Source organism: Cervus elaphus, chromosome 11 (genome assembly GCF_910594005.1).
Source record: "Cervus elaphus chromosome 11, mCerEla1.1, whole genome shotgun sequence".
NCBI classification, from domain to species: domain Eukaryota; kingdom Metazoa; phylum Chordata; class Mammalia; order Artiodactyla; family Cervidae; genus Cervus; species Cervus elaphus.
Genome location: NC_057825.1, coordinates 37,403,356 through 37,428,279, shown reverse-complemented (window position 1 = coordinate 37,428,279; position 24,924 = coordinate 37,403,356). Strand labels below are relative to the sequence as shown.

The window sequence follows — 24,924 nt, the reverse complement described above, 5'->3', positions numbered from 1 at the left end:
ACACTTGAAATTAGTTTGAGGGTAAAAATTTGAGACTCTCCTCCAGGCTACAACACAGAAGAATCACTATATTACTACTATCAGGCCACAGCCTCAAGGCCCCATTCCAGCTTCTGCTCCCTCTCCTGGGGTTTCAGAAGGTAACATCACACACACACACACACAAATCTTAAACACATTTAGTCTGCAAGTGGAAGAAATTCTTCACTAGTGAAGAGTATAAGGTGAATCAGAGAAAAACCAAAGCAATCATCTCTTCAGCGGAAGAGTCTCTTTCTCTCTTTATCTACCTCTCTCTAGTCTTTCCTGAATATGCAGTTATTGAGCAGCTTCTATTATGCTTACCGCTAAAGGATATAATCATAAGACATGCCTCCTGCTTGCAAGAATTTACTCTATTTAGAAAGACAAAATCAACACACAAGAAACCTGTCATTGAAAAAGGCAACTCCAATGTATATGTAAAACTGAAGCAGACTGGCAGACACAGAAGACAAACTAGTGGTTACCAAAGAGGAGAGGGACAAATTAGGGGTTACAAACTACTATGCATAAAGTAGATAAGTAAAAAGGATACAGTGCATGGCACAAGGAATTACAGCCATTATAATAGCTATCTTAAAATGGAGTATAATTTGCAAAAATACTGAATCACTATGCTGTACACCTGACATTATATAATGTTGTAAACCAACTACACTTTAACAAAGAGGGGAGGAGCACTAAGATCTCCAGGGCAAGAGTGGTGCAAGTAAACAAATGGAGGGGTAAATGATGTTAGACAAAAGGTACACATAGGTATCTTCAATTTCGAGCACAATCTCCTCTTTTTTTATCCTATTCTTAGTAGAAATGTGTCTCACTTCAAGAAAAATCTGAAATACAAAAATCCAAGATATAAAATTGGGAATCATTCACTAGAAAAAAGGATTTCTTTGCTGTAAAGTTTAAGACAGATAAGATAGTAAATTTTATGTGTTTTTATCACATTTTTTTAAAAAGGCAATGTATATAGGGGTTAAAAATTTCAGCAACACAGTAAGATTAAAAAACACAGAAACAAACCTCCAGAGGTAGTCTGTTTATAGCAAGTAGAGTCCTCTCCTTTTTTCATACAAATACCTAGCATGCCATAAACTCTTATCTTGCTAGATTTAGTTTTCTCTTAACAAGACCTCAGAGATTGCTCCATACCTCTGTATGTCTGTGTGTGCACGTGTGTGTGTGAGAAGGTGGGTATATCTTTCTAACTGCTACATAATATGGTGCCATCCACCATATCAACTAGTCCCTTATCAACATACAGTAAGGTATTTTTTATCATAATGTGTTACAAGGCTTTGCACACCAGTTTTTGCACATTTTCCCCCTCAACAACAATGTTCAGATTTCACCCTTCATAATACTTCCAAGAAACTGTGCTGTGTGCTGTCGCTTCAGTCATGTCCAACACTGTACGACGCTAGGGACTGTAGCCCGCCAGGCTCCTCTGTCCACAGGATTCTCTGGGCAAGAATACTGCGAGTGGCTTGCCACTCCCTCCTCCAGGGGATCTTTCCAACCCAGGGATTGAACCCACATCTCTTATGTCTCCTGCATTGGCAATCAGGTTCTTTACTACTAGTGCCACCTGGGAAACCCAACTATGAATGATAACTGACATTTGCTTTAGTTTGAATTTAACAGTGCTTCACTTAGGCTCATCTCTACTAGGTTGTATGTTATGGTTGTCACAAGGAATCACCAAAGATATGACTGATGAACAAATGGAATACACACACCATCCTCTGAATAATTTGTTCATCCTTCATTCTATCACCTATCTTTACAAATGGTCTGTCAATGATACAGCAGTCCTTCCTTATCCGTGTGGGATACATTCCAAATCTTGGAACCATGGACAGTACCGAACCCTATATAGACTGTTTTTTCCTATGGCATGCACAGCGTAGGTATGCTGAACTAAAGGGTGATTCACATCCTGGACAGGAAGGAGAAGGATGGCACAAGATTTCATCACATTACTCAGAACAACATGCAACTAAAAACTTATGAATTGTTTATTCCTGGAATTTTCCATTTAATATTTTCAGACTTGAAGTAACTGAAACTGCAAAAAGCAAAACCTCTGATAAGGGGAAACTACTTCTACCCTTTACTGTGTTTAATGATCAGAAAATTAAAAATATACATACATACATACACACACACACTCATTACTTAAGTAATTTTTTCTGAAAACACCTCCTTTGGGACTTCCCTGGTGGTCCAATGGGTAAGACTCCGAGCTCCCAATGCAGGAGGTCCAGGTTCGGCACCTGACCAGGGAACGAGATCCCACACACTGTAACAAAAAAAACTCCCATATGCCACAACGAATATGGAAGATCCTGAGGCTGCAACTAAGACCCAGCACAGCCAAATAAATAAATAAAAGTATTTAAAAAATAAAAATAAATAAAAAATTAAAATAAAAAAATAAAAACACCTCCTTCACTTCAGGGTCTCTGAGTCTGCTATTTGGTGTCTTTTAGAGAAAGCACAGTGAGACAGAATGACTGAGGGCTCTACAGACTCACAGGGTTTGAATCTCGGTTATTCCAAATTAATCCACTTCTCAGAGCCTCTAGCTTGTCATCTGTAGACCAAGGGCAATGCCATGTATCTCCCACATAAGGAAAATCATACAGGGTGAAAAATCCATTCAAGAGGACCAAAGTACTTTCTCTATTGAATTAGAACTGCCTGGGGAAGTCCAGGAATTGCTCAGAGAAGCAGTAAACAACAAGAAGCAATGATCAGTCAATGAGAGAAAGGGTGCCTCTGGCAGAGGTAATAACACACATGCCAAGGGTAAGAACTGTGCAGAGCCACAAAGTACCAATGCAGGTACTAATAAGAAGGTGAAAGGCAATTTAGTCAACAAGTCCTTATAGAGTACCTCTACACACTATGCACTGAAGACAGAATCATGAGCAAGAAGGTCCTTGCCCTCATGGAGCTTACAGTGTAGTAAGAAAGAAAGAAAAACGAGTAAAAAGCAATAAGTGGTCCAGTGGAAGCAAACAGGGTGCAATAATGATGTTGTGTTGCTTTACACAGAGAGGCCAAAAAAGACCTCCAAAATGAGATAATGCTCAACTGAAACTTAAAGGCAAAGGATAATGAGGTGAAGAACAGGGTAAACAGTTTTCTAGGCAAAGGCCCTGAAGACAGAGAACTGAAAGCAGGTGATGATGCATGCAGGAGGTAAGGGGAAGAAGGGCTTGAAATGAGACTTGAAATACAGGGAGGGACCAGATCTTACTAGGCCTTGTAGGCCACAATTTGAGTCAAAATGCAAGACTTTATTCCAACCTGAGACATCTGGACTTGACTGTATAGGTAACACGAATGCAACAAGGGATTTTAAAAGGAGAGACAAGGCTGGGTTGTTTTATAGGAGGACAGTAGAAGCTTTTCAGAGGATGGCTGCAAGAGGGAGTGACAACAGCTTGGAGACCAAAAGACAGCCTACATTAGGGCACGGTCACTGTGTACAGAGAAAGAAGCATCCCAGAGGCAAATCTGAAGTGCAGTTGGCAGCCTTCAAACTCTATGTTCCATCCTGCTTTCTCAGTCCAAAGCCTAAGTCCCCAGTATATTCCAGAGCTACTGACCTGCAGTCTACCGGGTCATTAAGGCCCTTTTACCAGGTAGAGTCTGCCTCACTGGGAATGTGTGCCTACCACCAGCAATGAGAAGATGAGGTACACAGAGACAGTTATCCACTGTCCCCACTGGATGACAGGTGACAGTCTAAGGTTCCTGGGACCTCAGGATCCAAGTAAAGAGTTCAAATCCTTTTCTTTCCCCTTTAGGGAAGGGGTAAGGGGAAGGTGGTCAAAAGAGTCCTCTAAGTCAGAGTTTCTCTAAATATGGTCTGTAGATGATGAATGGTGTCAGAGTCACCTACAAGGCCAATCAAAATGCAGATTCCTGGTTACCACCCATACCAATTTAATCAGGATAGCAGGAGTAAAGACCAGGAATTTGCCTTTTTTATTTTATACTGGAGTATAGCCAGCTGATTAACAATGTTGTGACAGTTCCGGGCGCACAAGAGAGTGACTCAGCCGTACATATCCATGTGTCCATTCTCCCAGGAATCAGCATTTTAAGTAAGTATCCAACTCCTCAACACTTGCCTCCATGGATAATTCTGATATATTAAAGACTCAAAACCATAGCTCTAGGAATAGGGCTAATGGAGGAAAGCTGACTGGCAATGTCAAAACCAAGGGACTGCATACAGCCAACACTCGAGCTGGGCAGGAAATAAAGTAAAAAAGGAGTCAGAAGGGCTTATGAAATTTGAAGGCCCCCAAAGTGGTGTTGGAGAAGACTCTTAAGAATCCCTTGGACTGCAAGGAGATCCAACCAGTCCATCCTAAAGGAGATCAGTCCTGGGTGTTCATTGGAAGGACTAATGCTGAAGCTGAAACTCCAATACTTGGGCCACCTCATGCGAAAAGTTGACTCATTGGAAAAGACCCTGATGCTGGGAGGTATTGGGGGCAGGAGGAGAAGGGGACGACAGAGGATGAGATGGCTGGATGGCATCGCCAACTCGATGGACCTGAGTTTGAGTAAACTCCGGGAGTTTGTGACGGACAGGGAGACATGGCGTGCTGCGATTCATGGCGTCGCAGAGTCGGACACGACTGAGCGAGTGAACTGAACTGAACTGAAAGCAGAAAATAGAAGGCAGGACATCAGAGCATGGGGATTAGAAAGCAGAGGAGTCAAAGACAGGTAGCACTCTTGGGGCAATCACTGACGATGGCCATGATCTCCAGCTGCCTTAGGCTGGGTTTTCCCAGGAAGCACTAGGAGGGGAGTGCAGAGGATTCATCTCACACAGACCAGCTGCCTGGGCCTTGGATGTATGTGCATACAATCACTCCATTCAACCATCATAAAGGGGACAACACCCCTAATCAGTAAGTACTGTTTCTATCCCAGTGATTCCCCTTCAGCATCCACCACGATGCCAGCTATTGGTCAGGCTGTAGAAGAGCATCAGGCTACACAGAAAAACAAACAGAACACCTCTAAAGGGTAATGACTAGCCCTACTCACCAAGATTCCTTACTTGGCACATCAGAGCCCTCTAACATTGCCATAAACTCTAGGACAAATCCAGGTAAGAAACTTTGAAGCCCACTGCCTTCAACCTTCAGATCTTACCATCCATGCACACCCAGCCAGCCTTTCACTACTCTTTACTAGGCCTCACCAAGAGAGTCCCACCCTATATTCTACACTCCCATGTCCCTCCTCAAACTTCAGAGAGAAATTCCACAGATTCAGGTTAGGCAGGAAGTCCTGAACTCCTATGCTTAACTTGAAGGGAGGAGGTAGCCTGAAGGAGTGCTCACCATACCTGAAGGGAGTACCCTCAGCCTACCAGAAGGGAGCACTGAGATTGCTAAAGTCTTCTGTACAGGAAACTTATTAAAAATATGAGCGAGTTGAGCCTAATACATTTAAAAGGAGGGAAGGTAAGCTCCTGGGAGCAGAAATTAAAGCAGGGGCAGGGTGAGATAAGATAGGATTTCTGGGGATTTGACTTTAAATAGTATATAAAACACAAAGCAATACAAAATTTAGTTCAAACTTTTATGTGTTAACTACCTGATCCTTCCTATAATCCAACAGCTGGTTTTACACTAAAGAAGTAACAATGCTAGAAGATAATTTTAGTAATCCCAAAGATTATTTATGGCTTTAATCCTGAACTGCTTGCCCTGTCCCTTCTTACACTCCACCCATGATCCAGATTCTCTAAGTTTTTCACCTAATGATTCAGCTTTCAACTTCATCCTTGCCTCATCTTATTATCCCTAAAGCCTTTTGCTTCCTTCCTTGCTTGCTTAGGACTGCACTCCACTCTCAGCTATTCTGCCATCAAACATTCAAATAATCCACCTATTCAGATCCTCAACCTTGATCCTAGGTACTCATGCCCCCTTCATGGCCAAGTCCCCTTGGCCATGGCCAAGGATCGATAGGAGATACCCAAGCAGTGGCAGGGCATTTAAGGAAGCATGTTCTAGGCAGATTAAACAGCCTATGTAATGTCCCTACAGCAACAAAGTGTACTTTTCTTTCCCCTTTAGGGAAGGGGATGAGCTGGGGAGGTCAAGGTAGAGAGTACACTATGGCAGATGATGCTGGAGAGACCAAGGACGGTCTTGAAGACGTATGAAGACATATGAAGCTGTTTTATCATTCTCTTAACAAGTATTCACTGAGTGCTTACAATGTGCCAGGCACTGTCCTGTTTTACTGCTGTAAATAAAACAGACAATATCCCTATTCTCAGAGAACTGACATTCCAATTGGTGGCAACTATAAACAAATATGTGACTAAACTAGAAAAATATCACTTATTAGCAAGTGCTATGTAAAGAAATAAATAGGTGATGTGCTGGAATGTACGTATATAAGTGACTATTTCATAATCATTAGGAGGTCAGGGGAAAGCCTCTCTGAGGAGATGACATTTAGAAGTAGGTATCCAGGGACTTCCAGGTGGTCCAGTGGTTAACACTCTGCACTTTCAGTGCAGGGGTGCAGGTTCAATACCTAGTTGAGGAACTAAGATCCCATATGCCACATGGCACAGTCAAAAAATTTTTTAAATAATAAAAAAATAAAAGTATGTGTATCTAAATAAAAAGGAATGAGCCATTCAAAAATCAAGGGAAAAAGCATTCTAAGTGTGGTAACAGTACACACATGCAGAGGAGTTAGATCATGATCATTCTTACATTTTATAAAGATCACTCTGGCTGCAGTGTGGAGAATGGAATGGAGGTAGAGGAGAATAAAATCAAGACTGGAGACAGAAATGAAAGTGGATACATTAAGAGGAAGAAGCAGCAGACAGTAACAATGATGATAACAGCTAATACTCACACAACACATTCTAGGTGCCTATCCACTGTTCTAAGCATTTTACATACATTAATTCATATAAATCCTCACAAATACTATATTTTATAAATTAGAAAACTAAAGTACAGGGCAGCGGCAAGGATGAAGAAAGCAACTGGATCCAAGAAATACTGGGGAGGACAAGTCCTACGACAGGCTGGCTGTCAGCTATGGGAAGGGGAGGGAGGACCTAGAATGACTACTAGGCTTTGGGCCCAGCAACTGCATGGGTGGTGGTGCTATTTACCATGTGACAGGACATTGGAGGAGGAGCAAGAGGGGAAGAGCAGGAGCTGCATTCTGCCGAGTCTTCAAAACGTCCCAGTGAAGTTGTCCGTGTGAACAATTGGATAGTCTGGTCTGGAGAGAGATCTGGGCATCATCCATGTGCAGATGGTAACTGAAATGGTCAGAGAGGCTGAGACCACCTAGGGGGTATAGGAAGAAAAGGAAAAAAAGGGCCTAGAAACAGAATGCTGACTTTTAAACCACAAAAAGTTCAATAAAAAATAAAAAAATAAAAAATTTTAAACTACATAAGAAAAAAGAAAAACCCAAAAAAGTTTTAAAAAGCACAAAAAGAATTACTGACAAGAGAAAATTAGAAATACCTTAATGTCCCTCAATAGGAAAAAAGGTAAATAAAACATAATACATCTAGTCTATGAAATACTATACGGCAGCCAAAAAGAATGAGACCTATCTTCATGTACCCAGCCAAAAAGAATGAGACCTATCTTCATGTACCAATATGGAATACTGTCAAGGCACATTACTGAATCAAAGAAATACATGAATGATACATAAAATGTGACCCCATTTGTGTAAGTAAATAAAACACAAAAATAGCACTTTAAATTTTTTCTGGGTTCATACATATGTATGAAAACACAAAGTCTGGGAGGTACATTCTAAACTTAACAGGTTGCCTCTGGGAATATAGAAATAATTGAAATGGGGAGCAGGAGTATTTAAAATACCTATAATGTTTTGAAATTAACAGTTTTCAATATATTCATATTTTAATTCACAAAAGAAAAAGGTGCTCCAAAACTGGAAATTCATACTTCTGTAAATCGTGGAAGATTTTAAATGTGGTATTATTTTGACAATGTTTTAAATTTTAGTCACATTTTATTCTGATGAGAATTTTTTTTTTTTTTAAAGGAAAGAAAGTGAAGTCGCTCAGTTGTGTCTGACTCTTTGCGACCCCATGGACTATAGCCTACCAGGCTCCTCTGTCCATGGGATTTTCCAGGCACGGGTACTGGAGTGGGTTGCCATTTCCTTCTCCATCTGATGAGAATTTTTATCAAGATGTTGAGTTTTTGTTTTTTGAAACTAGTCTGTCATAACATATAGTACGTAATCATAGTATTTATTTTCTAACACTACTCTGAATGTGTAGACTTAAATTTACTGCTAAGAGAACAATTATTTATAAAATAATATTAAATCCAGTATTAGCTGTCTATTTCAGACATTACTTACAGAGATCTTTGTTACATTTTTTAAAGAATCACCCTCACTGTTGAAAGTAAATGTACTCTTTGTTTTGGTGCAGCTATTAGTGTTCTAATAAGCATGAAGTTATAAGGTGGTGGCAGCAGGAGGATAATTTTGATTCCACTGGGTAACTTAGGTTTTCATAAACTTATTGGGAAAATAGTTTTCCTTGTGCTGGTGAAGTTTCTTTTTGCTATAGTATCTTTCTAAAAGAAAAGTGTGAAGGAGAAATTGAGTCTGTACCTTTCCTCAAATGACCAGCATTGTATTCATGAATACTGTGTATCTTCCAATGAACAGTGTGGAAGCTGTTCATTTTCCAATCTCAAGTAAAAATACTTTCAAAAACTTTTTTAAAAATCTACACGTTTTGATTTTTTTAGACTATATTATTATATTGTCTATAAAAGTAAAGATCAATTTTTCAAAAAATAATGGGAATTCCTGTACCTTCTTCTCAATTTTGCTATGAACCTAAAACTGATCTAAAAAAAATAACACAGTTTTGAAATGCTGGAAAAGAGGAAGCCTACAAAGGACATCCTTTACTTCAAATACTAAACTTTCTGTTTCTTCCACCCTCGACTGGCCTTGATGTTTAAATCTTCCCGGCTTGCCATCTCTCCATGTCTTGAGAAGTTAACACCAAGCCCCGTAATTCCATGCTCTAGCCTGAATCCTTGGCCCCAGACCAAGTCTGGCCACAGATCCCCTAGACTGGGCCAGAACCCCTGGAGGAGGGTGAAACGCCTAAGTTCTAAACAAATATGAGAGAATGAGTGTGAAGATGCCAGCTTCAAAGACAGGGATCGGGTGGCCGTGCCGGCCAGCAACAATCTCAAAACAGAAAAGGTACCTGAAGATCTGGAAGCAGCTCTGCAGTGCTGGGGGATGAGACTGGGGGACAGTAAGACAAAATCAGGGGATGCTGATTTTGCTGGTGTGGGATAAGCTGAAGAGATCGTCAGTTCCACTCATGAAGGTACCAAGTGAAGTGCGACAATATGATGGAAACCACATTCACAGCAAAAGGAAGAGAGGAAGCTGCATTCTATGAAGGGGCTGGGGCATGGTGAAAGGTTGTCTAGGCATATCTAGAGGAGTCACTGCAGATCAAAGCAGCAATTCCAGGAGGCACAGCGTGAAAGTTCAGAAAATTTCTGGAACAGCAGAAAGAGACCAGGGACTTGGCTCCTTCCTGAAAAGAAAGACGGTTCTACAAATGAGGAGTAAGGACACTGAAATAAAGCCTTTCCTTCTTCAATAAACCACAGGCAGAGAAATCATGATAGATCTCTGGTGATTGTGCTCTTAACTTCCTAAGGATGAAATACGATGTATTTGGTCTACATGTTTTCCTGGCTACCCAAAGAGATGACACTGCCTAGGTCTTACCCAATAGCTGACTCACCATCAATTAGTCTCTATCACAGCCTGCTGTGCCTCACGCATCACATAGTCACATACCGGACAGCTCTGAAAAGAAAACAATCTGGTGTGAGCTGTCAAAGTCCTCTCGGTACCTGACCTCACCCTCTGGGGTAGGTTTCATTTCAAAACTGAAAGGGACTGAAGGGCTGGGGAAATCCAAAGATCAACAGAGTCCAAGAACAGGTGGTTCCCAGCAGAAAAGGGTACCATGCTGGAATTCAAAACAGAAACCAGGCCACTGATAAGGCAGTTTATAATGTCTGTCTCCAAGCCTTCAGATGTCATTTATACATTTTCCAATATTTACAACAGAGAATGACCATGATAATCCTACTTCTGACAACTAAACAGATAATTCTCCAAGTATTCAGAAAATTTCTTGGCTTTATTAAATTTTAGAGCTTTGGGGTATCTCCAACAGCTGGGGTATTGGGGGGATTTCTGAATTCTGCAGTCATTCACATGGGCCACATTTTAACAGTAAAGAATTCTATCACCTCCTCTTCCTTCTTCATCTCCTCATGAACCCTTGGAAAAACTCGTCCCACTAAAAAATCACCAATCAGTTCATGATGGCTCTCTCACTACAGCAATATTCAATACAATGAAAGTGTACCTCATTGAAAGAGTCAGTTTATTTTCTTGAGGTTCATTTTAACTACCTGAATGACCCTTAGGTAAGTCACTTAACCTTTCTGGGCTCAGTTTCTTCATCTACAAAGTAAGCGGGTTGGAAACAGACACAAGGAAAGCAATAAAACTTCCCTTAACTGAGAAAAAACAGTTTTTTAAGTCTAAAAGGTTCATCAAGTAGCAAGCAGAGTTTCTTTTTTTAAATATCATATCTAACTCTATTATGATAAAACACTAAGCATAAAGAAAAAACTTAAACTTTCAAAGAGAAATGGCTATTACTTACAAAGGGAAAAGGATCCTATTGACACTGGACTTTTAATCTCAATCACTAGAAATTAGACAATAGAAAGCTGTATACTTTGTAGTGTGTGTGCTCGGTTACTCAGTCTTATCCAACCCTTTGCGACCCCATGGCCTGTAGCCCACCATGCTCCTTTGCACGTGGAATTTTCCAGGCAAGAATACTGTAGTGGCTTGCCACTTCCTACTCCAGAACATATTCCTGACCCAAAAGTTGAACCCATGTCTCTTGCATTGGCAGGCAGATTCCTTACCACTGCACCATCTGGGAAGCCACACTTCGTAGAGACTAGGACTAGTATTCAAGAATCTTAAACCTAGCTAACACCATTCACACATGAAGATACAAGATACACACACACACAAAGTAAATACATAAATGGACCTTGAAAATAGCATCTAGGCCCCTTTTCTTAAAAAAAAAAAAAAAAATCGCTCGAAGTGTCCTAGTCAAATTAATATTTAAGGAACTTCTTCCCTGGTGGTCCAGTGGTTAAGACTCCGTGCTTCCACTGCAGGGGGCACAGATTTGATCCCTGATATAGGAATGCTGTTCAGCGCAGCCGCCCTCCTCCCTAACTAATATTTAAAATTGAATCAAAGCTGAGAAAAACAAAGAATATGTGAGACATGTTTCTCCTCCCCCCAAGCAAAACCATTTAGTGAAATTTACTAGGTGACTTCTTTCTGATGGTGTTTCCAAGTACAAACAGAAACTGTCCTATACACAACCCTCCCTGACAGTCGGGTCTGCGAGTTGCTCATCACCTAGTGGCCTGACGAAGTAAATGCAGTTTCATCAAGTGCCCGGATAAACTTCCCGACATTTTGTGATCTCTGGCAGTATATACGGGAGCCACAGCCTGATGGCCTAGAGATTCTGAGCAGAGAACTGCAAACCTGCCAGACTCACAGCGAATTGAATAGATTCAGTTCACTATCCATTCGTGCTCCAAGAATGTGGGAACGGCCCACATTTTGTGCTAACTAATCATAAGAAGTGCAAGGCTGCACTTGCAAACAGTGACAGAGGCAGATTGCTTTTGTGCTGACCAATCTGAACTGAAAGCAAGCTTAGATGCTATGAGAAAACTGCAAATATTCCTTATAAATAGGAAGAGTGTCTTCAAATATTCTCACAATTGGATATGGAAGATACAAGCTATAACTGATGAGAACACATAGCAATTAGATTTCAATTCAAAACAAGAAATAATTTTCTACCAAAAAGAGCTATTCAACAATATAATGGAGGAAACCACAAACAAAATGAAAAGATAATCTATAGAATAGGAGAAAATATTTGCAAATAACACACTCGACAAGGGCTTTATTGGCAAAATACACAAACAGCTCACACAACTCAATGACAAAAAAACAAACCACCCAATCAAAAAATGGGCAGACCTAAACAGACATTTGTCCAAAGAAAACATACAGATGGCCAATAGGCATATGAAAAGATGTTCAACACTGCTAATTATTAGAGAAATACTCTTTGCAACCCCATGAACTATACAGTCCACGGAGTTCTCCAGGCCAGAATACTGGAGTGAGTAGCCTTTCCCTTCTCCAGGGGATCTTCCCAACCCAGGGATCAAACCCAGGTCTCCCACATTGCAGGCGGATTCTTTACAAACTGAGCCACAAGGGAAGCCCAATTATTAGAGAAATACAAATCAAAACAACAATGAAGGGACTTCCCTGGTGGTCCAGTGGTTAAGAATCTGCCTTGCTATGCAGGGGACACCAACCAGTTCAATCCCTGGTCAGAGAACTAAGATCCCACATGCCCCAGAGAAACTAAGCCTGTGTGCTGCAACTAGAAAGCCTGTGAGCCACAGCTACTGAGCCCACACACCACAACTAGAAGAGTCCACACACCGCACCAAACGATCTCACATGACACAGCAAAGATCATGTATGCCCCAACTAAGACCCAGTGCGGCCAAAGAAATCAATACTTTTACTTAAAAACTACGATGAAGAATTACCTCACATGGGTCAAAATGTGCCATCACTAAAAAGGTCTACAAATAACAAATGCTGGAGAGAGTATGAAGAAAAGGGAAACTTCCTACACTGTGACTGGGAATGTAAATTGGTGCAGCCACAATAGAAAACAATTGGAGGTTCCTTAAAAAACTACAGAGTTGCCGTATTATTCAGCAATCCTACTCTTGGGCATATATTCAGAGAAAACTCTAATTCAAAAATATACAGGCAACTGAGTTCCAGCTGAAGTGGAATGAGGTTAAGTAAGAAGGTCTCTCTCTATACCATGGCTCAAAGCAGACAGCCTGCAAATTCACTTGTGGTAAAGCACCAAGGAAGCAACTGGCCACAAAGCCTCTCACAAAGAGTACGCCCTCCATTGCAAGGGTGAAGAAATCTCATCATTACAGGCCTGGTATTGCAGCACTCCATGAAATTAGAATTATCAGAAGTCCACTGAACTCCTGATTCACAAACTTTCCTTCCAGTGTGGGAAGTTGCTCAGGACTTCAAAACAGATCTGCACTTCTAGAGTGCAGCTAGTGGTCCTTTGAAAGAAGCAAGTGAAATCTACCTGTGGTTGGCTGTTTTGAAGACACCAACCTGTGTGTTATCCATGCCAAACATGCAACAATTATGCCAATTGACATCCAGCTAGCACGCCACATACATGGAAAACATGCTTAAGCATCCACTCTGATGGGAAATATTTCATTCTTTAAAAATATTTTTTCCTCTTCTTCCTACTATTGGTAGTTCTGAACATTAGATTTTTTTCCTCCATGGGGTCAAAAAGTACCTAAGTATATGTTTGCAAGTGGAAAAATAGAGTACAGAAATCAGGTATTGGCAGTTTTTCCATTTTCATTTCTGTGTGAATTTTTAATACAAATGCAGGGACATAAAGGCATTAATGCAAGTCAAAATGTTTCAGTGAACAAGTTTCAGCAGTTCAACTTTATAACAATTATAAATAGACGTGTTAAATTTCTCTGGACAATGAAAAAAAAAAGATACAGGCACCTCAATGTTCACAGCAGTACTATTCACAGTAGCCAAGACACGGAAACAACCTAAATGCCCATCAATAGACAAATATATGTAAGTAATATATATACAGTGAAATATTACTCAAGTCATTAAAAAACAATGAAATAATGCCATTTGCAGCAACATGGATGGACCTAGAGACTATCGCACTAAGTGAAGTCAGAAAGAAAAACACAAATACCACATGATATCACTTAACATGTGGAATATAAAATATGATACCAATGAATTTATTAACAAAACAGACTCACACACATAGAAAACAAACTTATAGTTACCAAAAGAGAAAACAGGTAGAGGAAGGATAAATAAAGAGTTTGGGACTAGCAGATAGAAACAACTATATATAAAACAGATTAACAATGTGGTCCTACTGTATAGCACAGGACATACTCAACATCCTGTAATAACTATAATGGAAAAGAAAAAAAATACATATATAATTAGATTCCTTGAGAAGTGATGAGCTTCCCAGCAACATAACTATTCAAAAATAATTTAAATGATCACATCTGTCAGGGGACTATAGAAAGCAATCCTGTAACTGAACGGCAGACTGGAGATAAGGAGACTGACTATATTACCTCAAAGGCCCTTTCCAATGCCAAGAGTCTATCATTCTAAATAAAGCAAACAAATAAAACAAAAACCACTAATAAGCAACTAAACAATTTTTCCTTTGCTTTTTTTTCAAGCTCCAACCAAGAAGCCAGTACAATTTTGTGGATGTGGTACCACTTTTCACTTAAGTAAAAGTGGACAAATTATTTAACTCTATTTGCTTCACTCTTAATGTCTATAAATTTAGAACCCAAATAATAGTACCCATCTCACACGATTACTAAGAAGATTAAATAATCTGATACTTTATAAAGTACTTAAAACAATGCCTAACATAGAAACTGTATAAAACTAGCAGCTAGCTGTGGGGAATGGGGGTGGAGGGGTGGAAAGTGAAACCTAAATGTGCTGCTTGTTTTAGTTATCTGTTCCCCACTCTCAACCAAAGAATTCCTGGTTGTCGCTGGCCAGAGGCTAGGTTCCCTTGGCAACCAGCCTCAAAAAAAGAGCTCCGATCTACCTTCCTCAGAAAGGCAGCTCATTCTTTGCCCTGAAATCTAGCATCTCCATTTGCACAAAGCAAACTCCCTCAAAGCTCACAAACACCACTGTGCCAAATCAAGGAGCTGAGCAAGTGTTACCCTCCTCACTTCATACGCCCAGGCACAGAACATCAGAGCTAGAAGGACTATCTCAGAGACCCTCCAGAGAGACTCCTTTGTTTAATAAATAGGACAACAAGCTGAGAAAAGTAAAGTTCTAGGTGTGGCAAGCTGATGACAGAGTCAAGACAAGATCCCAGGTCTCTTTATTCTTAGCCTAGTAGTTAAAATTGCCCCATTTTTCAGTAGGACTGGCCCTTCTAAGTCCCACACTGCTGACCCACACTACGTACTTTTTTTTTTTTTTTTTTTAGTTCTACCACTTTATTGCTACCAACCCATTTCCCTCCACCCTTGTGCACACATGCTCAGTCATGTAATCCCATGGACTTCAGCCCGCCAGACTCCTCTGTCCATGGACTTTTCCAGGCAAGAATACTGGAGTGGGTTGCCATTTCCTTCTCCAACTACGTACTTTAAACGGGTAAAAGAGGAATAGAAGCAGTAGACTGTAGAGGCTGCGAGCAGGGGCTCCGGGACCAGACTGCTTATTCAAATCCCAGCTCTACCACTCACTGTGTGACTTTAAGCAAGTTTCCTATCTCTCTGTTTCTATAAAATACGGATAAGGGTTACAGGAAAGATTGGATAAGGCTTATTTTAACGGTAACAATCCACCTGCCAATGAAGGGGACACAGGTTCAATTCCTGGTAAAGAAAGATCACACATGCCAAGGAGCAACTAAGCCTGAGAGCCACAACTACTAAAGCCCGCACGCCTAGCCCCTGTGCTCCGAAACAAGAGAAGCCACCACAATGAGAAGCCCTCACACCCTAACAAAGAATAGCCCCTGCTTGCTGCAGCTACAGAAGGCCTACACAAAGCAACAAAGATGTAGCACAGCCAAAAATAAATATTATTTTTAAAAGTTTTCTATTTTTAAAAATGAAAACAATATAATGAAGCCTTTGTTTTTAAAAATAAAATCTCCACTACTCTCATTAGAAAAGAAACATATGCTTATTAAGTTTTTCAAAATAAAGCACAGATATACAGTATCTACTTTTAAAAACAGTTGTTCTCTACATCCTTCCCCTTTCCACTTTCCTGTCCTCAAAACTAGTATATTATTTAGTCACTTAATCCTCACAAGAAGATTAGTGTCATTTATCATTATCTCCATTTGACAGGCACAGAAACTGAGGTTCAGAGACGTTCACAACCATATAGCTAGTGTCTGGCCAAGGACTCTGGAAAAGAATTTTCAGACATGCAGGAAGGTAAAGATAGTAAACTCCTTCTCTAATCCTGAGAGGAAGCAGTTACAATAAAAGGTTCCTAGAAGGGACCTAAAAAGAACCAAGTCTGATTAATATGATTTTTAAGAAACTCTTGCTCTAACAAGGCAAGATCAAAGAGACGTTGTAACCCCAAAAGGCAGTCATGCAGTGAGGTATAATCAATCGTACCCTCCCCCAAACAGTGCAAATTATTGATAAGCCTAACAAAGCAGGCTCTGAAGATAACCATATCACTGCACACCCATTCTTACCACCCCGATTCCAAAATGATGTATCATTTTATCCCACTAGAAAGCACAGTTCAAAATAAGTATTTTTTAGAGTGAGCAATTTGAGGCAGGAACAATGTCTTGTTCATACAGATCTTACCCTCATTATCTAGTACACAACCTTCTACTAATATTTATTCAATACATTTCTGTTTAAAAATGAATAAATTTATTCATTCAACTGCTATGTGCTAGGTACTATTCTAGAAAGTGGGAATACAGCAAAGAACAAAAAAAGTGGGTGAAATTTACATTCTAATCATGGGTGGCAAATATTAAACTATAGAAGAGAGTTCCTGAAACAGTGCCTGACACACAGTAGGGAGCATTCAAAATATCTAAATAATGAATGCATGGACAGTATATCAAACAGAAGTAAGTTCTAAGGAAGAAAACAAAGCAGGAAGGGAAACAAGAAAGGCAGAGGGTAGAGATGGTTTTTATTCTAAATAACATGGCCAAGGAAAGCTACACAGATTAGGTGACAGTTGAGCAGAAACCTGAAGGAGGCAAGGGAGGAGGCCACATGACATCTGGAAGAAGTGTTCCAGAAAAAAAAACTACTATGGTCCCAAGGCTTGGCATGTTGGAGCAACTGCAGAGAGACCCGTGTGGCCAGAGCAGAAGGGGAAAGTGATAGAAGACGAAGTCAGAGCAGCTGGGAGAGGTGATACTGAAGATCCCATGCGGCCCTGTAGATCACTTTAAGGACTTCAGTGTTTATTCTGGGTGGGACTCAGTGGACAGTATTCAGCAGAGTGGCATGATTTGATATACACTTTAACAAAGTTACTCTGGTCACTGTTAAGATTAGACTGGGGGACCAAGGGCAAAAGGAGGAAGACTATATTCCAATAGAAACAAGGAAGGGGGTGAGAAGTGTTCAAACTCTGGATATATTTTAAGGTAAAGCTCACAGGACCTGCTGGTGGATTGGATGCTCAAAGAAAGAGAAAAAACAGAGTCAAGAGGGACTTCCCTCGTGGTCCAGTAGTGAAGACACCATGCTTCCACTGCAGGGGTATGGGTTCAATCCCGGGTTGGGGAACTAAGATCCTGAATGCCATGTGACACAGCTCCCCAAAAAAAGGGGGGAAAAAAGAGTAGAGTCAAGGAAGAGTCCTCTATAAAACTGAAACTGAGGTGGGGAGAAACTGCCATAGGTACAGGTTTGAGAGGAGAAGTTCCAGGGTTAATGTTTTGAATATGTTAAGTTCAAGAAGCTATTATCCTGTAGGCAGCTGACATTAGACTCTTTGAGTTCACAGGAAGACATTCAAGCTAGTAATAAATACTTTATAATTCTTAAGGTATAAATGGTATTTAAATTCCTAAAAGAAAGAACCTAGGAAATGAGTATACACAGAGAAGGGATCCAAGGAGTGATCTGAGTACTCCATCACTGGAGGCTGAGGAGATGAGAAAGAAATCAGCCAAAAAGTGGGGGGGGGGGGGGGGGGGGGGGGGGGGGCGGGGGGGGGGTGTTGCTCAGGAATGTGAGAAGAAGGGGCTAGAGAGGTAGAAAGAGAACCAAGGGAGTGGCATCCTAAAAGCAAAATGAAACTAGTGAGGAAGGAGTGTCAAATACTACCGAGAGATTAAGATAACTGAGAAATGACCACAAACATACATACTATATTCTAAGCATTCTTCTCTAAACCACACATATAGTGATATAGTGAAGTCGCTCAGTCGACTCTTTGCAACCCCATGGATGGTAGCCTACCAGGCTCCATGGTCCATGGGATTTTCCAGGCAAGAATACTGAAGAGGGCTGACATTTCCTTCTCCAGGGGATCTTCCCAACCCAGGGATCGAACCCGGGTCTCCTGCATTGCAGACAGACGCTTTACCATCTGAGCCACTAGGGAAGCCCAAACCACACATAACACGTTTTTTTTCTTTTTCTCTTTTAATTTATGTTAAATCCCAGTATTGCCCAATGGATTCACATAAGGTTTCTATTTAATGCAGCTTTATTCACATCTCAAAAAACAAAATCAATGCTCTTAGTATGGACGCTACACACTTTACACAGTGAATAATGGTGAACAAGTGTTTTATCTGGTGGAAGTAACTGTCTCTCTGAAACAATGTCATTAACCAAGTCTTGCTTGTGCTCAGTAGGTGTTATCAGAGAAATGAGCTACTTAAACTTCTTTTGTTCTGCTGTAAGTAGCAATTATTCCTGAATTCGTTTCTCTACTTTCTAACCAAACATCCTAAGCAGCTAAACAAAGACCCCCCTTTAAAAACAAAAGAAAAAAAAACAAAAAACAAAGAAAGGGAACAAAAAAACAACAAAAGTTGGATGAGAAAGGGATATGTTGTCCATTGTAGCCGCTTTCTTTTATTGTATCAAGGGTTAATCATTATTTGCTAATTCAAAAGCTCTGCTTTACCTACATTTTGCCCTTAAAATCTCTAGATAGGAAATGTGATTTCTAGTGTCTTCATCTTCAAAGAGAATTATTGCTACAAAATAAGAATTTTTAACTGTGCTCTAGTGAACATAGGCAAGTCTCAATATCTACATTTCTGAAACAGCAGAACAATAACCACCACAAAGTGAATCATGCAAATATCTTTCATGTCTCCGTGAAATGGTTACAACTTCTGAATGGACTGAGCTCCATGCCTTTGGGCTCTTGCTCCCTCTGCCTGGAATACCATTCCCTACCCTTCACTATGCAATTTACCAACTTGGGACTCAGAGTGAATGACAACTTCTCCAAGCTGCATTCCCAGATTCCCTCTCCAAGGCTTGAATCAAAGGCCCTCCTCTGAACCCATAACACCATAGCGTGGTAAGCACCAAAGCTTACTCATATCCCAATACTTTTAAGACATTACACTGTGAATCCGTTTACTCGTCTAACCCTTCAAGCCATAAACATCCTGAGGGCAGGGACAATATCTCATTCATTTTTACAGCCTCAGTGTTTGGGACATATCAAGCAACCAGTAAGTATTTGCCTAATGAAAGAACATGAAATTTTACCTCAAATATGTTATATAATTTTGTAGCACATTTCCTTAGTAAACCAGGTGAACTGAGGCTAATATTAAAATTATTGGCATCACCCATTAGCAGACGAATGGATAAGGAAGCTGTGGTACATAAGCACCATGGAATATTACTCAGCCATTAAAAAGAATTCATTTGAATCAGTTCTAATGAGATGGATGAAACTGGAGCCCATTATACAGAGTGAAGCCAGAAAGATAAAGAACATTACAGCATACTAACACATATATATGGAATTTAGAAAGATGGTAACGATAACCCTACATGCAAAACAGAAAAAGAGACACAGATGTACAGAACAGACTTTTGGACTCTGTGGGAGAGGGTGAGGGTGGGATGTTTCGAGAGAACAGCATCGAAACATGTATATTGTCTATGGTGAAACAGATCACCAGCCCAGGTTGGATGCATGAGACAAGTGCTTGGGCCTGGTGCACTGGGAAGACCCAGAGGAATCGGGTAGAGAGGGAGGTGGGAGGGGGGATCGGGATGGGGAATACATGTAACTCCATGGCTGATTCATGTCAATGTATGACAAAACTCACTACAATACTGTAAAGTAATTAGCCTCCAACTAATAAAAATAAATGAAAAAAAAAATTATTGGCATCTATATGATGCAGCAATCCTACTCCTGGGCATATATCTGGACAAAAGTGTAATTTGAAAAGATACACACATCCCTAACTTCTCAGCAGTACTATTCACAATAGTCAAAACATAGAATCAACCTAAATGTCCATTGATAGCTGAATGGATAAAGAACAAGTGGTACACATATACAATGGAATATTACTCAGCCATAAAGCAGAATGAAACAATGCCATTTGCAACAACATGGATGGACTTAAGAGATTATCATACAAGTAAGTCAGAAGGAGAAACACAAACACAATATGATATCACTTACAGGTAGAATTTAAAATATGACAAAAATAAACCTATCTACAAAACAGAAACAGACTCACAGACACAGAAGACAGACTTGTGGTTGTCAAGAGGGAGGCAGGGTAGGGGAGAAATGAATTAAAGAGTTTGGGGTTAGCAGATGCAAACTATTATATACAGAATGGATAAACAACAAGGTCCTACTATATAGCACAGGGAACTATATTCAATCCACAAATGTAAACATTAGAGAACCAGAGAGAGGAGAGTCTCTTGAACCAAAAGTGTCAGTAATCTAACAAACGAAGTGGATGTTCTGGGACAGAAAAATGATGACTGGATAGAAAACATTTTGTTGAATTTTAGACAGTTATCCCATGTGTTAAAGTCAGTGACACAGTATGAGAAGCCAAGAAAAGGAACAATCCACAATTAGGAGTCAAGAGCCCCAGCTGAGTCCTAATAAGCTGTGTAACCTTGGGCAAGTCGCTTGACTACTCTGATCCAAAGATGGGTCTTTCACTGGCAAAACTGACTGTGATGATTAAATAACACCTTGAAAAGTTTTATATAACATATCTATGTGAGGTCAAAGGAAGCAAAAATTCTACGTTTCAATTTCCAAAGTGAAAGCCTGAATCACCTTCCCAACCTTGTTAAACCCTTTAACCAACCTGAAAGAGTCATGTGAGGCTCCAGGGGTGGGGTGGTGACTATTTAGTCAGTTACTCTGTATCTCAGTGGCTTCATCGGTAAAATGGGAGGTGTGGAATTCACTCACATATCCACAAGATAGTGCCAGGTCTGAGGAATGAAGTGGAGAATTTACTGTACATGAGTAAAACATTTACACAACCCTCCCTCCCAGGGATAAATAACTCAGATCATCTGGACAGAATTAGAAGGGGCCTTGGAGAGCATTTACTCTCCTGTTTTACAGATGGGAAAACTGAGGCTCAGATAAATGAACTTGATTGTAGAAGCCTAAAAGCTAGCCTGTGGCAGAGCTGGAGCTAGGGGTCAGAGCCACCAATTCCCAAGTCCAGTGCCCTCTTTGCCTGATCTCAGGGTCACCCAAAACACCTGAGGCCCTTAGAACGCATTACCAACAGCAAGACACACTACAATTTCATCAGCAGCTAAATGTGGGCTACCCAAGGGAAGGGCTATAAGACTCTGAAGAGGTCGGTGCTGAGAGCTGGGAAAGGGAAGGCTTTGTTGGGAAGGTGAGTAAAGTCCCAGACATAAAGAGATTAAAGAAATCTGGAAGAAAATGTTTATGACTTCCCTGGTGGCTCAGACAGTAAAGCGCCTGCCTACAATGCAGGAGACCCAGATTCAATCCGAGTTGGAAAGACCTCCTGGAGGAGAAAATGGCAACCAACTCCATACTCTTGTCTGGAAAATCCCATGGACGGAGGAACCTGGTAGGCTACAGTCCATGGGGTCGCAGAGAGTCAGACATGACTGAGCGACTTCACTTCACTAGGCAGTCTTGGGAAGAAAGACCCAGTGGATAAAATTTTCTTTAGGGAAAAGAAAACAGGTGGCAGACGACCAGAATGCTTTGAATCAGGTTAATTCTTTTTTTTTTTTTTTAGGATAATTCTTGATTATAATTACTTTGTAAATTGTAATTTACTCCTTTTGTTGTCTAAGTTTTAACAAGGTTTTCATCTCTTTAGTTTGACATGCATCTCCTTTTAAAAGTAGAGAACAGAAATTACCAGAGTACACTGCACGTAGTATAAGTAGTTTTTGCAAATTTTTTTTCTTTATATAAATGCGTGTGTATGTTTCAGTTATTATGTAAAACATATTTTTCATAGTAGTTTGCTTTTAAAAATGTGAGAACCACTGAAAGAACGAACAAAATAAAAGTTCAAATAGTGCCCAGCACACAGTAACCACTTAGTGCTATAACTGTCATTGTTACTGTTACGTACCTATCTATTAAAGTTGTCTGTGGGACTATCTAAAGTAATATGAAGGCCCTTCGGAGAGTCTAATACACAAGATTGGTGTAAGTGAAAAGAAGCAGAAAGCCCTTCTCTCCACCCATACAACACAGCCCTATTTAGGCACATATCTGTTGCTTGGTCCACAAGTTATTTGTTACAATGAACTGAAAAGTCCACAGACAGCGAATTATCTAACACTGTCACGCTCAGTCAATATCTGGGAAGAAATGGGGGCCTGGCGCCAGAGTTAAGTTTATTTATTTTCACCTGGGTGGAGGTTGGGGTGGGGAAGGGGGAAGTCATGCCCATGTGTAGCTGAAGGAAGCAAATGAGTCATACAGAGAAACTGTTTGCTCCCACAGAGCCAGGTAAATTCAAATGTGCCACAGACCAGGCCGGACTGACAGATACTTGAGCCTTCATTCAGGGCTGAATCACTTCCTTCTCTCTAGTCTCATCCAGACACATTTAAAAAGGAAAAGGCATCTGAGCCCCTGACAGGCATAGCTCACACTAGGAAAAACTGGGAATTCCCAAACAGATACAAACAGGGCATGACTACGCATCAAGAAGTTACCTGAGGGGCTCCTTTAAATGACAAGCTCACCTAAACGTCCAAATAGTACTTAAATTCTAAAACCCTGACTTAGAGAAAAATTTGAAAATGTGCTCACCAATAAGTGTATCAGAAAGTCTGGAATCCATCCTGGACACTGTGTGACCTTCAATTAGTCACTTCATCTCTCTTGGCCTAAATGAATTCATCTGTTAAAAAGAGAGAGAACACGTACTTCAGAGAATCATCGTAAAAATTAAAGACAGTATGCAGTAAAACGGTTAGCTGAGGATCTAGCACTGGTAAATACACAAGAAATGTCCTTCCCTTCTAGTCTACAAGTTAACAGTTGAGGTAAACTGAGGTTCACTGGCCAAGCTGGCCTATGAAAATGGTCATAGGTATCCTAGACGCTTCATGGAAATTGCTTTTTTTTTTTAAAAAGAAACTTTATAATACCATTTCTTTATCTCTCCAGCACAACAGCCTATCTTTAAGTCTAGGAAAGCAGTAATTTCTCATCTCATTCCTTAATGATTGCTAAATGTTTTGGTACTGCATCCCCACTTATCCATTCATTATTAAACATAACGAGCTAGGGACTGGATATGATGCCTACTTTCTACAATTAATCGCGGCCCTGTTGCAAATTAATGAGAAAAATGTATTAAAATTCGCCCGCTGATGGAACTTCCCTGGTGGTCCAATGGCTAAGACTCTGTGCTCATAAAGCAGTGGGCCCCCCGGTTCCAGCCCTGGTCAGGGAAATAGGAGTCCACATGCTGCAACTACAAGGTCCTGTATGCTGCAATGAAGACTGACGATCCCACATGGCGCAATTAAGACCTGGCGCGGCCAAATAAATATTAAAAAACAAAAAAATTCCCCGCTGAGGTTAGGACCAGCCTACGCGGCTTCAACCCACTGTGGTCACAGCACTCGCTGCGCGGAGAAGGCCCCATACCGTGGGTGGGGTGGGAAGGGGGCGCATTCTAAAGTTTTCAGGCCGACCCCAATTTCTCGTTGGCGACGAATCCAGGACACGTGTCGCCATTTTGTGTTCAGCAAATATGGCGGCCACCCCCACGGGGAAGGCGGGGGGGGTGGGGACTGAGGGACCGCCACGTTAGCCGCTTTCCCTAAGGTATCCTAAACCACGCCGCGCACTCGGCCTGTTCTGTCTGGCTCAAGCCAAGGAAAAGGAAACGGGCAGAAATCACAACTGGCGCACCAACGGCCCCAGCGACCTTTCCTTAGCGGGAGGGCCGCTCGGCTCCACACCCTCAGGAAAGGTCCTCCAAGATGGCGGGCCCAGTTGGGGGCCGCCCCCGGACAGCGCGGGCGCGATGGCTGCGCTGAGCCGGGAAGGGGCCGAAAGGCAGCAGCGGGAGCGTAACCCGCGCGGGGGAACCGCAGGAACCCCCTGAGAGCCCGGATAAATGCACGCCATTGTCTTAAACGTGTGACGAGGCGGCAGCGACTAAAACGACACCAGCGTAGGAGGTGGGGTTTCTGCGGGCTTAACGAAGAGTTGCAAAATGCAGACAAAGCATTATGTAAATGGACGCCATTCTCTTTATGGCCCCGTTTCTAGCACTTCCCAGAAACCATCAGCACAGCCGCGACTCTGATGGCGGCGGCGCGAGATAGGTTTTGGTCTTTCTCCCCACCGGCCGCCGCCACAGGGCCGGGGCGGGGGTGGGGACTGGCGCGGGGCGCCCGGACGCTGAGGACGAAGGGGCCCCACGTGCCCGCCCGAGCGGGCGCCCGCCCCAGAGGCCTCGTCTCGCCTCCCCTCCCCCCCGGAAGACCGCGGCTTCCCCTCCCGTCCTCCCCACACCCTTGCGCCTGCGCTCTG

General features: G+C 41.4%; 1 long non-coding RNA gene across 18 annotated transcripts in view; it reads right to left on the bottom strand.

Moving 5' to 3' along the window:
• Positions 1 to 24,924, bottom strand: part of LOC122703329 — a 96,746-nt gene that overhangs the window by 71,558 nt on the left and 264 nt on the right. For 3 of the 18 annotated variants that reach the window (XR_006343442.1, XR_006343444.1, XR_006343447.1), the window contains exons 1-3: positions 24,031 to 24,872; positions 23,185 to 23,275; positions 21,224 to 21,353 (exon numbers count right to left, since the gene is read on the bottom strand). This is a non-coding gene — a long non-coding RNA (uncharacterized LOC122703329). Of the gene's footprint in view, positions 1 to 7,228; positions 7,410 to 9,898; positions 9,964 to 21,192; positions 21,354 to 23,184; positions 23,276 to 24,030; positions 24,877 to 24,924 lie in introns of those variants that run through there. The other 15 variants (XR_006343443.1, XR_006343446.1, XR_006343449.1 and 12 more) reach the window with 15 other exon arrangements.